The sequence below is a fragment of the Lynx rufus genome, unplaced genomic scaffold (assembly GCF_022079265.1).
Source record: "Lynx rufus isolate CCGP_SWC_20201006 ecotype Redwood Valley unplaced genomic scaffold, mLynRuf1.p SCAF_6, whole genome shotgun sequence".
Taxonomy (NCBI): domain Eukaryota; kingdom Metazoa; phylum Chordata; class Mammalia; order Carnivora; family Felidae; genus Lynx; species Lynx rufus.
Window position 1 is genome coordinate 91,289,300 of NW_025814878.1, and position 17,476 is coordinate 91,306,775.

Here is a 17,476-nt window from a genome sequence, read left to right on the forward strand (position 1 = left end):
GACCCAGTGACTGGTTGGTGCAGTGATAGAAAGGCCAACAGCCCTTGCTCCAACTAGGGACACCTCTGCAGGGTCATCCCAGCATCAGAGTTCCCTGAAGGATCAACTAAAGACCACCTTCTCCTTCTGCTCAATCCTGTCTTCACTCCCTGACAGATATGGATCCTGAGAGAACTCCCCAATGAACCTCCTGCACACCAATCAGCACAGTGAACCAATCTGTAACACAGTCCAATTATTTTTTGCTTGTTAGTTTTTGCAGGAAGAGGGATGGAAGAATGTGAATAATAATAATAATGATAATAAGCTACTATGTATACTGTTCTAGTTATTGTACTTATCTGCTCTCTAAATCTCTTCATGTGTGCATATATATGCAAACACATTAGAAAAAGAATGATGATAGCTATTTCTTAGATCTTTGCGAAGCCATGAGAATCTTATTAAAAGTGTGAACCTCCTCAATTGGAAAATGTACTATGCCACAATTCATAATCCTGAAATATTCTCACAAATCAGCCAACTACTAAATAGAAGTGAGGCTTTCTGGAAGGTGTATGACACTCAAATTTGGTAATCATATTACTCCCTATTATGTTTTTTTGTACAATATAAAAATGCTAATATTGAAAATTTCTCATTGTCTTTTAACTTACTATATTTGAATAAAGATTTGAATCATTAATAATAGGTACCCAAAAAGCATTCTTGAGAAGCTATTAAACTGCCACCCAAAATACTGAATTCCTTAGTGCAGTTTAATACTAACATTTGGGTTAAAGGATTTAAGCTTTAAGGGAACATCAATGACTAAGTGAACTTGGAATAAGGGGAGGAAGGGAATGAGAAGAAAGAGAAAAGGGGAGAAGGGAGGACAAATGAGAACATATATGTAAAGTCTACTCAGCAATATGGACAAAAGTACTGCCAAAATCAATCCCACGACTCACTAATTAAAACTGTGCTTAAGTATTCTATTTTTGTGCCTAATATAAATGCAAGTCAGTCCAGAATCCCTATGTCCTATGATCTTTATGGAAATGATGAAAATATTTATACTAATTTAGTAGTTATTTTCAAATATCTTACTTATAAAAAGAAATGTATCATATCAGACATGATATTGAAACAGAAAGTAAAATCTGTCACTTAAAGGTCTGTCCAAGGACTACAGGATTAAGAGAAAAATATATGTAAATTTGCATATATATAATATTTTACATACACATATGCATACAGGTTTACATAAATACATATGCATATATATAAATAAAGATCAGAAACAGAAAACAACATGAAATACACTGTAAGCTGATGGGAAACAATACCAAGAAGTCTGAAATGGCTTAAAGCTAAGCAGACTAAGACTTTCTAACACTTGCTATATAAAGTAAGGTTAGTTATTTAATTTTTTGTATTCTTTAAGTTTGCTTCTCTTAAAAAAGCGGAGGAAGGCTCTGGGAGAATACTCTATAAAATGAATCATGAAATAGAATTAAGCTAGGTGAACAGTTATGTCTACAGGTAGACAGACTAGATTTTATTATAAGTATCATAAGTGTCAGCATCATATGCTACTGAAATTCCTCTATAGATATAATTTTCATGTAATGAACAAATAAAATGATTCTAGAAATAGAAATAATTATAAACAGGGTACTAAATTTCCTTTAAAGAAAAACTATGTCTTCTATTTCAATGCAATTTTAATAAAAGTAAACTTCAATAGGTTTGGCTAACAGTGGCAAATGTTATTTGACTTTTGAAGTGATTTTTCCTTTGAAACATATTGAACAATATTAAATAATCTTCAAATGACCATTTATTTTCAGGGTGCCTGGGTGGTTCAATCAGTTAAGCATCTGACTCTTGATTTCAGCTCAGCATGATCTCACCATTTGTGAGCTCAAGTCCAGTGTTCCAATCCCCCCTTGTAACTCTCTCTCTCCCTCTGTCTCTGTCTCTCCCCAGCTCACACACTCTCTCAAAATATATAAACATTAAAAAAAAAATCGCACAAATGACCATTTATTTTCAATCTATAAAAAAAAGGAAGGATATATACAGAAATATATTTTAGATATTCAATGATTTTTGTGATAAAGCCAAAAATGCAATCACATCCTCCTCATCCCAATTCTAATGCTCAACTTCCAAACTTTTCCTTAATGTAGTTCTAAGATATACCAAGAATAATGTACACATCTTCAACTACAACTATAAGAAAAGCAAAGCTAAGTGCAGCAATCTAAGTACTGTTCTCATAAATCAAGACATGCTCCTAGAGATGAAATAGAAAAGCTGCTCTTCGAAGCAGTTACTGTTCATAAAGTAATGGACAGACTGAATACTATCTATTGACAAGTACTCCTTACCTAAGAAAATCATAGGAGTTTTAGGTAGTTCAGATTTATATGAACATTGAGTAAGGAGTCACTGAAGTTTATCTTTGCCATAAAATCTTCTTGACATAGTGTTACTTCTGTTTCTTAAGCTGTCCATTTTGAAAGATTTCTTCATTAAAAGGCAATTTGTCAGTTTTAGATTTAAGATGGTCACTAACTTCTTGAGAACTCTTGTACTAGGAAAACGAAAGGTTAACCTACCTCTCAAAAAGTAAAAAGAGCATACATCTTTACATATTTCATAATTTTAGTATCACTATTAAGTTTCTTGAAAGCACCAATTAGATTTGCTTTTAAAATAATTATTGGAACACCTGGGTGGAGCATTTGACTTCGATCTATTCGAACATATGAACTAATCGATTTCATAGTTCGTGAGTTTGAGCCCCGCATTGGGCTCTGTACTGGTGGTACAGAACCTGCTTGGGATTTTCTCTCTCTCCCTCTCTCTCTGCTCCTCTTCCACTTACACATGTGTGCTCTCTCTCAAAACAGATAAATAAACTTAAAAATATATTATTAATGGTTATGCCCAGTAAAACTCCTAAAACGCATTTCCTTCTTCTCTTAAAAAAACCTAAAAACTAAAATGAGAAAAAAGTTTCAAAAATATTAATACATAAGTATATTTGTAAATAATGCATCATTTCAACTAAAAAACTTGAAAAATATTTATACTAATTTATGAGTCAACATGTAAAAGTAAACATCAGTTTTAATTGGTCAAATACAATTGTATGCTAGAAGCAAATATTAAAATATGATAGGGAAATAGAAACTAATCACTCTAATACTTAGTCCCAAAGGCTCAGTAGTCCCATTTAACTATTTAGAGCATTGTTCTCCAACAGAAATTAATGAATGACATCTATAATTTTAAACTTTCTAACTATAATTAAAAAGGTAGCAACAGGGGTGCCTGGGCCGCTCAGTTGCTTAGGCATCCCACTTTGGCCCAGGTCATGATCCCGCGCTTCATGGATTTAAGCCCCACATTGGACTCTGTGCTGACAGCTCAGAGCCTGGAGCCTGCTTCAGATTCTGTGTCTCCCTCTCTCTCTGCCCCTCCCCGGCATGCACTCTGTCTCTCTGTCCCCCCCAAATAAATAAACATTAAAAAAATAAAAATAAGCTATTGCCTGGGTGGCTCAGTTGGTTGAGAATCTGACTTCAGCTCAGGTCATGATTTCATGGTCCGTGCGTTCGAGCCCCACATGAGGCTCTGTACTGACAGCTCAGAGCCTGGATCCTACTTCAGATTCTTTCTCTTTCTTTCTCTCTCACAAATAAACATTAAAAAAATAAAAATAAAGGTAGAAACAAATGAAATTAATTTTAACTTATTTGAATTAATAGTTTATTGTCATTTTGACATGCAATTAATATAAAATATTTCTGAGATATTTTATAATGCTTTTTCACTTAAATTTTTGAAACCTGGTATATATTTTATCCTTTAAGTGTTATACTAGAGCTGACTCACATTGGCTTCTGAGAATCAATTGTGCATTATGACTTTCCAAGTCAGGGTTTTGACATCACTTTGGTAGTTTAAAATTGGCCACAACAGAAGTACTTACATTAACAGAAATCAGCAAATGACATAAATCAAGGCTCTCCTACCCGACCCCTCCACTAGCTGGTTTACCAATACACCACTGCCTTCAGTGGTACATCTTGATTTGGACCAGCCACATTTCAAGTGCTAAAAAAATCAATCACAGAGATTCTTGTTTTTAATTTTAAAAAATATTTATTTATTTTTGAGAGACAGAGACAATAGCGTGAGAGTGGGGGGGGCAGAGAGAGATGGAGACAGAATCTGAAGCAGGCTCCAACCTCTGAGCTGTTAACACAGAGCCCAATGTAGGGCTTGAACTCACAAGCTATGAGATTGTGACCTGGGCTGAAGTTGGACGTTTAACCGACCGAGCCACCCAGGTGCCCCAATCACAGAGATTCTTGATCAAGATGGTGGAGCAGGAGGATACTGTCTCACCTCATCCCACAAACACACCAAAACTGCAACTACATATAGAACAGCTCTCTCTGAAAACAACCTGATGAATAGCAGAACAGCTTTCCACAACTAATGATATAAGAAAAAGTCACATCGAGATGGTTAGGGGAGGCAGAGGCACAGTTTGGTCAGGGCCCACACGTGGGAGGGATATCACCAATGCAAAGGTCTCTGAGGAGTGAGGGGTTCAAGCCCCACTTTGGCTAATCCGGATCTGGGGACCTGCACTGAAAAGACACATCCACATAACTTAGGGCTTTGAAAATCAGTGGGGCTTAACTTTGGGAGAGTCAGGGGGTTACAGGAAAATAAAAGTGTGCACACAAAATCGCTTGCTCCACAAACCCGCACAGAGGCAGCAATCTGAAAAGCAAGCACTTTGGCCATACATGAACTGGCTAATTTTAGGCATGTGCCAGAGGTGAAGGAATCTATAGGAATTTTATCTGGATTGGAAGTGCTGACAGGCACCACTTTTGGTACTCTGATCAACATAGCACTGCTCACCTTGCCCCAGCATTCCCCTACAAACCTGCCCACCCCAACAGATGCACCGCCAAAGTGGCCCCCATTCCCATCACACCTCCCAGTGGGTGGTGTCAGCCTGGAAACAACTCCTGCCCCTAGTGGCAGCCCTACCCATCAGTGTGCCTGCAGCAGCCATGACCCACCCTACAACACACAGGGTATACCCCTGGTGTTCATGCTTCTGCTGATTGAGGGGACTGTGCTTATGGGTCCCAAAAGACACTTTCTACATAAGGCTACTCCTTTAAGAATGGGAAACTCAGCTGTTCTACATTATACACAGTAACAAAACAGAGAATCAGGCAAAATGAAGAGACAGAAGAATATGTTCCAAATAAAAAAAACAAGATAAAAACCTTAAAAAAGAACAACACTGACAACGATGGGGAGATAAGCAATCTACCTGATAGAGTGCAAAGTAATGGTCGTAAGGATGCTCACTGAACCCAAGAATGGATGAACAAAGTGACGATTTCAACAAAGAAAGAAAAAAAAATCAGAGCTAAAGAATATAATAACAAATGAAAAGTAGAGGGAATCAAAAGAAGATTACAGGATGCAGAGTAGATCAGCAACCTTAAAGAGAGTAGAGGAAATTATCTAAACTCAAAAGCAAAGAGAAAAAACATTAAAAAAAATGAGGATAATTTCAGGGACCTCTGGAACATCAAGTGTACTAATTCACTCATGTACAAAAAGGAAAAGAAAGAAAGGAGCAGAATATTTATTTGAAGAAATAATAGCTGAAAACTTCCCTAATCTGGAGAAGGAAAGACATCCAGGTTCAGGAATCATGGAGAGCCCCAAACAAGACGAAGAACCCAGAGGTCTGCATCAAGACACATAATTGTTAAAGTGTCAAAAATTAAAGATAAAGAGAGAATCTTGAAAGCAGCAAGAGGAAAGCAACTAGTTTTATACCGGAAAACCCCCATATGACTATCCACTAATTTTTCAGCAAAAAATGAGCAAGCCAGAAGGAGGTGGCATGATATATTCAAAGGACTAAAAGGAAAAAACCTACAACAAAGAATACTCTATTTGGCAAGGTTATGTTTCATAATTGAAGGAGAGATAGTTTCCCAGACAAACAAAAGTTAAAGGAGTTCATCATCACAAAACCAGCCTTACAATGTTAAAAAGACTCCTTTAGACAGAAAACAAAAGGCTGTAACTAGAAGAAACTTATGAAAGAAAAAAAAAATCTCAATACTCTGGTTTCTCTTCAGATCGAATAAATCTTTCACCTTTTAAAGAAAGAAAGAGAAAGACAGAAAGAAAGAATTTCATTGGTAAAAGCTAATGTATAGAAAAGGTAGTTGATTAACCATTTTATAAAGCTAGGATGAAAGTTAAAAACCAAAAATAGCAAATAAACTATATCTATAACTATTACTTAAGGAAAACACAAAATAAAAAGTTGTAAAGTAGGACTTCAAAAAACATACAACATGGGGGGGGTGTAATGTTTTTAAAATGCATTTGAACATAAGTAACCATCAACTTAAAACTGCTGATTGTTCTATATGAACCTCATGGCAACCACAAACAAAAAACCTATAATAGAACAGTTCCTTGGATCTTCTATCTACTAGATTGGGTGCTGCCCAATTCATCAATCATTGAATAAAGCCAGTAAGATCTTTAAAAATGTACTTAGTTGATATTTGTTCAACAGGCTGATGGCAGGAGTGGAACCCAGAAACTTCTGATGGCTTCGGGAATAAGAAACACGAGAGTTGAGGCCCATGAACCTTTGGGTTCTAGGTCTTTCTCACTGTTTCTGAGGGACATGGGTAAGTTCCTCTTGGTTCTGAGCTCCACTCTCTTTGTGTTGTACGCTCCTGATCTAAATGGCTTTCCAGTCCAGGATTAATGGGTCAATCTAGACTGACAGGAGGCTCTAACAGAGAGCCAGTCCTTAGTCCATGGTTAGTCCACAGTCCCAGTCAGGGGTTTATTTAGCAGGTAGGCTTGAGCTGGCAGACAATTACATCTAAAATCGGAGTTCCTTGCCCTTGGTTCAGTCCATGGTCCCCATTTGCTGCAGTGTGATGGTTCAGTCTCTAGTTCCACTTTGGAAACTGCTAGTGGTACATACCTAAGGCCTTTTCTTGGCCAGTCCACAGTACTCTCTCTTTGGTTACTGCTGATATGCACAGTCCATTTCCTTGGTTACTACTGGTTTCTGTTAATGTTTACATGAGGTAAAATGATTAACAGATCTGCTGTTAATGGAAGTCACAGAAGCCAAAGTTGCAAAATTTGTAGGCATGGATCAAGCGCTTAAAAGCTGTATTAGAATCCTCGCCACCTAACTCTAAGACTCCCATACTAGGATAAACTGATCATGGAATGGGTTAGATTGACACTAGGTCACCTGCCAACCTCAAAAAAATTCTATGCAACGAGGTACACTGTAAAACACCCCAAATCCCCAACCTAGCGGCATACCCCTTTTCAGGCATTAACTTGGCTCCAAGAAACCGAAGGAAAGAAAGAACGTTTCGAAGGAAACGAAAGAAATGGAATCCTCATATTTAAAAAAAAAATGAGTATACTACCATCTGGCACAACTGCTTATTTTATATCTAAAAACTGTGGTCCTAGAAGCTGCACATATCTATAAAAATGGCAAAATCTTATTAAGACAACCTAGAATTAAAACGCCTTTACAGGGAACAAGAAGTGCACTTGAAAGCAAGAGTTCCCAAATCAAACAAATAGGACACCTATTTGAACTGGTATGCAGAAGCCTCCAAAAGGCTATAAGATTCAAAAACAGCTTCACTGAATGATTCATTATAAAAGGCTAATGAAAAGACTTAAGAGGCACTTACAAGACTAAGGCTGATGTGACTTCTACTACTCCCCTCCATCCTCCTTTACCTGAGTACTCAGAGTCTACTACTAATCTATCTGAACTGCCTTTCCATTCTGAAAAGACTGTCATACAACCATAAGAGAAAGTCCACCAAGTTAGTGACTTTACAGATGCCACCATATTTACTCTTGGAGGGTCCTCATATAGGCCCCTCTCAGAGTTGATAGGACTCTACGAATTCTCTTGCAAATTGCTACAAGTTATTCCATTAAATAGCCAAGAATAAATGAAAATTAAGGGAAAATCATGCCAATATTGGACCTACACTCTGAAACCCACTCAACTCTGGAACCTACAGATGGGATCCTGGGAAAACTGGCAAAAGCCAGTGAAAGGTGAAAAATCTTAACAAAGTCAGCTCTCCTGGATCTCTATCTGTAGTACTCAGCTGAGAGAAGGTAAAATTTCACATTGTCCCTTCCTTTCCAAATCCAGACCCACTGGTTATTGATCCTTTCTCTCTCACAGACAACTATTTCCTTCTTGTATGTCTCATTTTGTGTTCCGATGACTTGGCTTGGCATGTCAGGTTAGGGATCCCCCAAATATGGTAAGACAGAAATGATGGTACCACTCCATTTGCAGTTTGGGCTTCACCACATGCAGACCCTGAGGGGAATTGTGAAAGTCTTTCTTTTCTTTTGACTATCTTTGGGAATGGCTCTGGATCTTGGGAGGGTTGTATCCTTTGTACCCTCTTTGGGGACATGTCTTGTATCCATAGAGTTGTTTGATTTTGCCAGAAGTATTTCCTGTCTGTCTGGCTAAAATCTGACAAGATTTTGAAAGGATTTTTTAAAGTAGCTCTACTGACAGAGATAGGCAAACTGAAAGCTGATATTGAAAGCCTGACAGGAACTTCTAGGCCTTGTCACCTAAGCTACCCAGAGGTAAAGACAAATATCCCAAAAACAGAGCTCTAAATCTAGAATATAGAATTCTTCTGATTTCCATCTCCATTGAAGATATTCTCCTTGATAAAAACAAGCAAATTGAAGATAATGTAGTTGCTTGAGTGTGTAAAGCCTTTGAATTCAGGTTGCTACTGACTCACTGAAGAATTAAGAACTGTTCTTTTCATATGAACTGGGTCTTTACCAGGACAGAAAATGCAGCTCTAGAAGCAATTCAAAGCCACTCATCCTTTCTGTCAATACCAAAACCCTTAGTCATCTCAGAAGGCTGGTTAAGTACTGTAAAATTCTGAATTCAGGAAACAAAAGCCCTGCTTAGAAGGACATTCATTCTTTCCCTGGGTCCTTGAAATGCAGATGTTCTACTACTATCTTCTCAGTAACTCCTATGTAGGCTATCTCTTCAAAATGCAAACTTCAGGGAGGAATTTTTATCAGAAGATAAAAAAGGGTGGGGGAGGACTATTTGAAAACAAAGTCTATGAAAATCTTAAAAGTCTTCTTTACAAATGAATAAAAGCTTTAGGCATCTGAGCAGGTAACCTTAACTTATACCATTTTTCAGAAATATGATTTGGATTCAACTGCTTTTTTATAAACTAGGAAGTTTTGCATCATCACACCTGACTCATGGCTAAAATTTTATTTTTATTTTACTACTATTACTTTTTTGAGGAAATAGAAAAGGAATTTGTTTATTGAGGGCAAGAGGATGCAAGCAATATAATAATCAAAAGTTTATCTGGTTTTCACTGACTTTTCTTTCTGTTTCCCAAATGGGGGTTAGATTTTATTTGTACATTTTCTGAGAGTCTCAATTTGCTCACGGAATCCTTTACACAGGGGAGGGAGCTGTGGGGCAGATTCCTTAAGAGACCCCGTGGGAGAACTCTCATTGGGTGGGAGTATTGCTCAATGTTGCCTACTTCTTTCCCTTGTGCTTCATGTGTACTACAAAATGGTCATTTTATGCAATGGTGAGCCCAGCCATTAGCAAAAAGAAGTTCTGGAAGCCCACTTTGCCATCTTGGGACTGGTTTGGGTCCTTCATTATTTTGTCCACAGCCAGAGGATCTTTTTGATTTTCCAAAAATCCAGGGAACTCCTTTTCCATGAGTACTCTCAGGTCCCCCTTTGTTAAGCAGCCTTTATCCTCAGCAAACTTTGTGAAACATGAACATCATGGTTTCCATGGCATGTTCCATTTAAGATGGGGTTTTTGTGGCTGGGAGCCTTAGAACCAAGTAGGTGTGGGGGGAGCTCATGCCTAGCCTCCACCAGCTCTCACCTCTGCTGAGAACATTCCTATGGCTAAAATTTTAGAACAATAAGGTATTTGTTTGCATCTTTCTATATGTTCATGTGTGTTTATGTATAAATGTTGTAGTTATGTCACATTTTTCTACCTCTGGATGGTACTGCCAGAATTAATTTGTATAACAGCTCTATTCAATTGGCTTAAAGAAAAACAAGCGCCTATAAAATTAAGAATTTCTAGACTCAGAAATACTGAAACCAAACCAAATACTTTCAAATTCATCTGGGTCATCTTCAGTAAACAAAAGCTAGCTTAAGTTTGTTACTCTAATTAAAATAGGTATGTCTTTACAGTCATCAGCATCAAATAATAGTGTATACAAATGACTCTCATTCTACTTGGTTTACTAGTCAAATAAGTTCATGTGATATGTTACAAAAAATATGTCAGCAACAAAGAAAAAAAAAACAACTTAGCAGGATGTCTAATTTTGATTAACATATTGTGAAATTTTTAAGAGTAATCTAAATACATAAAAAATGATTTAAAGAGAGATAAGTTGGATGAGAGTTTACAGATAAACTTTTTAGCAATGATTATGTCTAACAGGCAAGGAAAGTAAAATAGTTGTTGTAAAGTAACTACAAGTATATGACAAAATCATATATAAAATCAGGATAGAAAAGTAATAGAAAGTTTGTATTAAAAAACTGGGGAAATAAATTTTACGTGTGATCCAGCTAGCTATAATTAGAATGGATTTAATTTTTAAAATGAATTTTAAATTCAAAAGTACACTGTTGCACAGTTAGAATAGTTTCTTGGACTTTTGGTCTGCTTTAAGCAACTATGAAAGTTTCTTTACCTTTTAAGTAATCTGAATGGTCGGCAAAGATTTTGTGTCTTATGAAAACAATTTACTGTGTTACCTGTTGTCTTTACTAGCTCTGTGATTGCTTAAGAAAACCCAATATTCTCAATATTAAGAGAGCTAAGTTTTGTGCACAACTATGTAACCTTCTGTATATGTCTTTAACATCTACTTTGCTTAAATTGGTAATTAGGTATTATTCCATAATGATCTGTGATCATGTTTGGTCAAATGTGCAAACCTTTTGAAGGTTTGATGACTTCCCCAAATCAAATTCTAAACAGTCTTTTTTTACATGAAAGAAGCTTTGAGATTTACCAGAAGGCCCCTGAAAAATATCAGAGGATTTGTCTCTCACCTGGTAAAATGTTAAACTAATTTGGTTTATTTGATATGTTCAATTAAGTGGAAAGCATTATCAAATAAGAAGTGATGTTAAAAGTTATTAGGCAATATTTGTATGGATATGAGTTATTATGTATTCTAGAAACTGTATGAAATTCCTAGAAATCTGGTATGTCCTGGTATAATGTTATCAGTCATAATTCCAGTCATTTTCTTAAAATGTTGTGTATCACAGAAATAAGCAAATTTCCTGGTAAATTACATTAAAATAAACTCTCATCACATCTTTAGCCACAGGCTTTTTAAGTCTTTTGTCATATGTAGACACTTATTCTTTTACTCTGATGCTTTTGCAAAAGTGAGATTCCAGAAAAAGGACCCTACAAAGGTACTTTTACAAGGTATTGAATCTTGGCTGCATATTTCACAGCTGAAAAAAGTCCTCACATGACATCCTGTTCTTTGAAAATAATGGCCCTCTAAATCAAATTGACTAGGGAAAGACGTAGCCTAGATTGAGGTAGACTGCTTCCACCTAAGACATCAGATCAAGAATGTTTCTTTGCAGGGACACCTGGGTGGCTCAGTTGGTTGAGTGTCTGACTTTGGCTCTAGTCATGATCTTATGGTTAGTGAGTTTGAGCACTGCACTGGGCTCTCTGCAGTTAGTGCAGAGCCTGCTTTGAATCCTCTGTCCCCCTCTCTCTCTGTCCCTCCCCAGCGCGTGTGTGCATACTCTCCTTCTCAAAAATGAACAAACATTTTAAAAAATTTAAAAAAAAAAAGGATGTTTCTTTGCATTCCTTCTTTCCTCTGACCATCCTTTTCGTGAATTCTCTGGCTATACTTAAGATCAAATTAGTATCTTAATTAGGAACATCTTTTTTACTCTTAAAGATATTGAAGAATCTACTGCTAAAGCAATATATATAGCAATAAAGCCTAACAAAAAATACCTAGACTCTCTGGCTAAAGTTGCTCTTGATTATCTTTTTTTTTTTTTAAAAAAATTTTTTTTTCAACGTTTATTTATTTTTGGGACAGAGAGAGACAGAGCATGAACGGGGGAGGGGCAGAGAGAGAGGGAGACACAGAATCGGAAACAGGCTCCAGGCTCTGAGCCATCAGCCCAGAGCCCGACGCGGGGCTCGAACTCACGGACCGCGAGATCGTGACCTGGCTGAAGTCGGACGCTTAACCGACTGCGCCACCCAGGCACCCCGCTCTTGATTATCTTTTAGCACAGCAAGGAGATGTTTGTGCTATGGCCTACACCCCTCACTTTACTTGGATTGACACTTCTGGGACAGTTGGGATTCTGCCACAGTAGTTCAATGAAAAAGCCAGATGGCTTAAGAAAGTAACTCCTTCAATGCAGTTTTTCTTTGACTTACTTGATTCGAATTGCTTTGGGTTCTGGGGACCATGGTTCTGATATGAACCCCAAACACTGGGAATTATGTTGCTTTTAATAATCTAGTACTCTCCCTGGTACACACTGTTCTCTCAAAAGCTTTAAACACATGTTTACAGCTGCTAACCAGCAAGCAAACGATCCTCTTTAGATAAGCATGTCAGAAAAGGAATGAAGAGAGTGACCAACTTAAAAAACATAAATGAGGGGCGCCTGGGTGGCGCAGTCGGTTAAGCGTCCGACTTCAGCCAGGTCACGATCTCGCGGTCCGTGAGTTCGAGCCCCGCGTCAGGCTCTGGGCTGATGGCTCGGAGCCTGGAGCCTGTTTCTGATTCTGTGTCTCCCTCTCTCTCTGCCCCTCCCCTGTTCATGCTCTGTCTCTCTCTGTCCCAAAAATAAATAAACGTTGAAAAAAAAAAATTAAAAAAAAAAAACATAAATGCAACATCATGACCCAAGAGTTCCACTAAGAGATTCAGCAAAAAGACAACATGATTGATGAATAACACAGAGATTCAGCAAAAAAGCCCTCAGAACTCCAGAGTGGGAGCTGAGAGTAGTGGTAGTACCTTCAATTTTTATCACATCTCTCAGGCTCAGAGTCTGATCAAAAGAGTGAATTATAAACAAGACACTAGGACCATAAGGAAGTCACTTTTGCTAAGCCCCATCTAACCAAATTGAAACTTGACTTAATTATAGTTTCAGCTCTTGCAGAAATAGAATCTTAAACTAGCTAATCAGGAATCACCTAGTTGGCACCTAATCTGCCTGAAAGACACCTGCCATCCTCTAAAGGAAAAGTGACCTTACAATAAGATATCCACTTTTTTGGCCAACTGTTAACTTCCCTGTTCCACTCCTTTCTGGCTATAAATGTCTTTAATTTGTACAGTGCCGAGGAACTCATTTCTATTTCCTAGATTGCATGCTGAGTAATTTGTGAATCACTGAATAAAGACATTAAGGGGCGCCTGGGTGGTTCAGTTGTTTAAGCGTCTGACTTCAGGTCAGGTCATGATCTCATGGTTTGTGAGTACAAGCCCCACGTCTGACTCTGTGCTGATAGCTCAGAGCCTGGAGCCTACTTCAGATTCGGTATCTCCCTCTCTTTTTGCCCCTCCCCCATTTGTGCTCTCTCTCTCACTCTCAAAAATAAACATTAAAAAAAAAGACATTAACTTTAAAATATATTCAGATGCATTTTTTATAACAATAGCTCAAAAAGCTAAGTGAGATGTAAAGCTTTAGAACCTGAAAAGTGTCTTCTCCCATACATTCACTCATTCAAGTTTTACTGAAGTACTATTTTACTAGTCATCGTTATAGTAATGGAGAGATAAACAAGATGAACATAATACTGCTCTCTTGGGAGTTTATGCTTCAGACAAAAAACAAATAAAAATGAACATTCACCAAATGATGTTGATGTGAAGAAAACAGAATAAGGTGCTATCATAAAGTACTTGGGGTGTCCCCTGAAGTGGTTGCTGACTGAAACCATCCAGTAGGCAGCCTCAACTAGAACTGCCATCCCTAAAAGTGGCTTCTGCAAAGGGGAGAGAGTGTTCAGCACCACCCACCAGCATACCTGAAATAGCTGTGGCCAGACCTCAGCGCCCAGCAAATTAGGGTCTAGCCCTGACCACCTGCATTACTGCAGTAGTTGAAGCCATATATAAAGCTAGTATGAAGGATAAAAGACCAAAGTAGTAAAATCAACTATACCTTCAACGAATAGTTAACAAATACACAAAATAAAAATATGTAAAATATCTTTATACACATCTATATAAAAATGTGGTGGGGGTTAGTAAAAATGTAGTGATTTTAGAATGTATTCAAACTTAAGTGACCATCAATTTAAAACAGACTGCTATATAACAAAGAGTATTATATATGAGCTTCACGGTAACCACAAATTATGATACATGAAAAACAAAGAAAAAGTCCAAATAAAACTGTAAAGAAATTCAACAAATCACAAAAAACAGAGTAAGAAAAGGAACAAAAAAGAACTACAAAAAATACCAGGAAACAATCAAGAAAATGGCAATAAGTACATACCTATAAATAATTTAAATATAAATGGAAAAAATGTTCAACCAAAAGGCATAGGGTGACTGAATGGATAAAAAAACCAAACACATCTATTTGCAAACTACAAGAGATTCAATTCAGACCTAAAGACCCATACAGTCTGAAAATGAAAGGATGGAAAAAGGTATTCCATGCAAATGGAAACAAAAAGAAACCTAGACAGAAATATCTCTCAGACAAAATAGACTTTAAAACAAGGAATGTAACAAGAGACAAGGAAGGGAATTACATAATGATAAAGGGATCAATCCAACAAGAGGATATAACAATTCTAAATACCTATGCACCCAACATAGGTGTACCTAAATCCATAAAGCAAAATATTAACAGATACAAAGAGAAAAATAGACAGCAGCATAATAATTGTAGGGAACCTTAACACCCCACTTATGTCACTGGACCAATCATCCAGACAGAAAATCAATAAACAATGGCTATAACACATGAGATCAGAGGGACCTGACATGTGAAAGTTTTTTTAAAAAAATAGCAAAACACATATTGTTTTCAGGTATACATAAACATTCTCCAGGACAGATCACATGAAAGGCCATAAAAAACAAGTCTCAGTAAAATCACAAAGACTGAAATCATATCAAGCACCTTTATTGCTAATGCTTTGAAACTAGAAATCATTTACAAGAAAAAAAATGGAAAAAAAAAAAAAACCTAGCAGAGGCTAAACAACATGATACTAAACAACTAATGAGCCAATAAGGAAAACAAATGGGAAATCTAAAAATACCTGGAGACAAGGGAAAATGCTAACACAAATTTCCAAAAAAAATAGGATGCAAACAAAGCTGTTCAAAAGGGAAGTTTTTAATGATAAAAGTCTACCTCAGAAAACAAACAAAATTTCAAATTAACTTTACACCTAAGGAATGAGGGTGGGGGGGAAATGCCTAACATTGGTAGATGGAAGGAAAATAATAAAGGTAAGAGCAATGATAATGGAAATAGGGACTAGAAAACAATAGCAAAGATCAATGAAACTAAGAGCAGATTCTTTTAAAAGATAAAATCAATAAACTTTTAGCAAGATTCATCAACACAAAGAGAGGACTCATAAATAAAACCAGTAATGATGGAAAAGTTATAACCAACACTACAGAATTACAAAAGATTATGAGACTACTATGAAAAATTACATGACAAAAATTGGGACAAACTGGAAGAAATGGATAAATTCCTAGAAACATACAAGTTTACAAACACTGAATAAAAAGAAATAGAAAATGTGAGCACACAATTACTGACAATAAAATTGAATCAGGAATCAAAAATTCCCAATAAATAAAACTCCTAGATATGTCATTTGTAAATATCTTTTCCCATTCTGCAGGCTGCCTTTAAATTTTGTCGATTGTTCCTTCACTGGGCAGAAACTTTTCATCTTGATGAAGTCCCAATAGTTCATTTTTGCTTTTGTGAACTCCCTTAAGTTTATTTTCATTTTTTATTATTTTCTCTCTCTCCTGCTCAGCTTGATTGCTCTCCATTACTCTGCCCCAAAGGTAGCTCATCTGCTTTTCTTCTTCCCCTAGCATACTATTTATTCCCTCTAGTGCATTTTTAATTTCAGTTATTGAGCTCTTTATCTCTGATTGGTTCTTTTCGATGTTTTATATCTCTTTGTTAAGGGTCTCACTGAGGTCCTTCACCCTTTTCTCATATCCAGTGAGTATTGCTATGACCATTACTTTAAATTCTCTCTCAGGCATAATCCTTATCTGTTGGATTTTGGTCACTTGCTGTGATTTTGTTTTGTTCTTTGACTTGGGACATATTCCTCTGTCTCCTCATTTTGTCTAACACCCTATTTCCGTGTGTGAGAAAAGTCAGCCACATCTTTTGCTCTTGAAAGTAGTGGTCTTATGAAGAAGATTTTTTTAGTGCTCTGCAGTGAAATGTTCCTTGTGCACCAGACCTTGTCACTTCACGGGTGTTGTGTGGCTGAGCTGCATTTACTATCTGTCCAGTCATCTGCGATGGCTCTCTGCATGTTGTGGGCAGGGTTTGGCCCCTGTATTGTTGGTGGGCCAGTCTGGGACTGCCTTGGACTTGAATTGAGGCAGACAAGGCGTTTGCCAGAGATGAGGTAGCACCACAGCTGGTGGGTTTCTCTGTGTTGTCCTCTGAGATAGCTTTTGTTGGTGGGCAGAGGCTACAGTCATACTAGATGTATTCCTCTAGCTCACTGGTGGGGCTGCAACTGGACTGGTATGTGTTATCTTCCCCTCGCCCTGGGGTAGGAGTCAGTTTGGAGTGCTATTCCTTTTGGGGCTGCTTGCTCACTGCCAGGCTTGTGGCACTGCTTTGAATGGGTTCTGGCCAAGGGCGTATTGGTGTCCACAGGAGAATGAAGGGTGAAGCATGCTGTTAGCAAGGTAGGTAGTGTGTGTGATGCTGTGCTGGTTCCCACAGGTGTCCCTGTGTTTAGGTTGGAGGGTGGAAAAGGAAAGGGCACCCACTCTTTTAGAAGTCTCCCAATGATCTCTGCCCCGCCAGCACACATTCTGAGATTAGTAAAGAAATATCCCTTCTGTATACCCCTGGCATTTTTCAAACTGTTGCTTCTATGCAGTATATCTATGGGGCTGTTTGTTGTGCAGTCTCTAAGGGTGGGGACTCTGTCCTTTCGGGTCTCCCAGAGCTGAGCCTGATTTTTTAAAGTTCCAGGTGTTAATTCCTGATGATTACAAGAACTTGCAAAATTAGGTCCCGCTGGTTTTTC

The 17,476-nt window shown here is 37.5% G+C and overlaps 1 protein-coding gene and 1 pseudogene across 1 annotated transcript in view; both read right to left on the reverse strand.

Moving 5' to 3' along the window:
- The window catches only part of PRIM2 (DNA primase subunit 2), a 358,287-nt gene that overhangs the window by 21,014 nt on the left and 319,797 nt on the right, over positions 1–17,476 (reverse strand). The window lies entirely within an intron of this gene.
- On the reverse strand, positions 9,674–10,016 carry LOC124528374 (protein S100-A10-like; annotated as a pseudogene).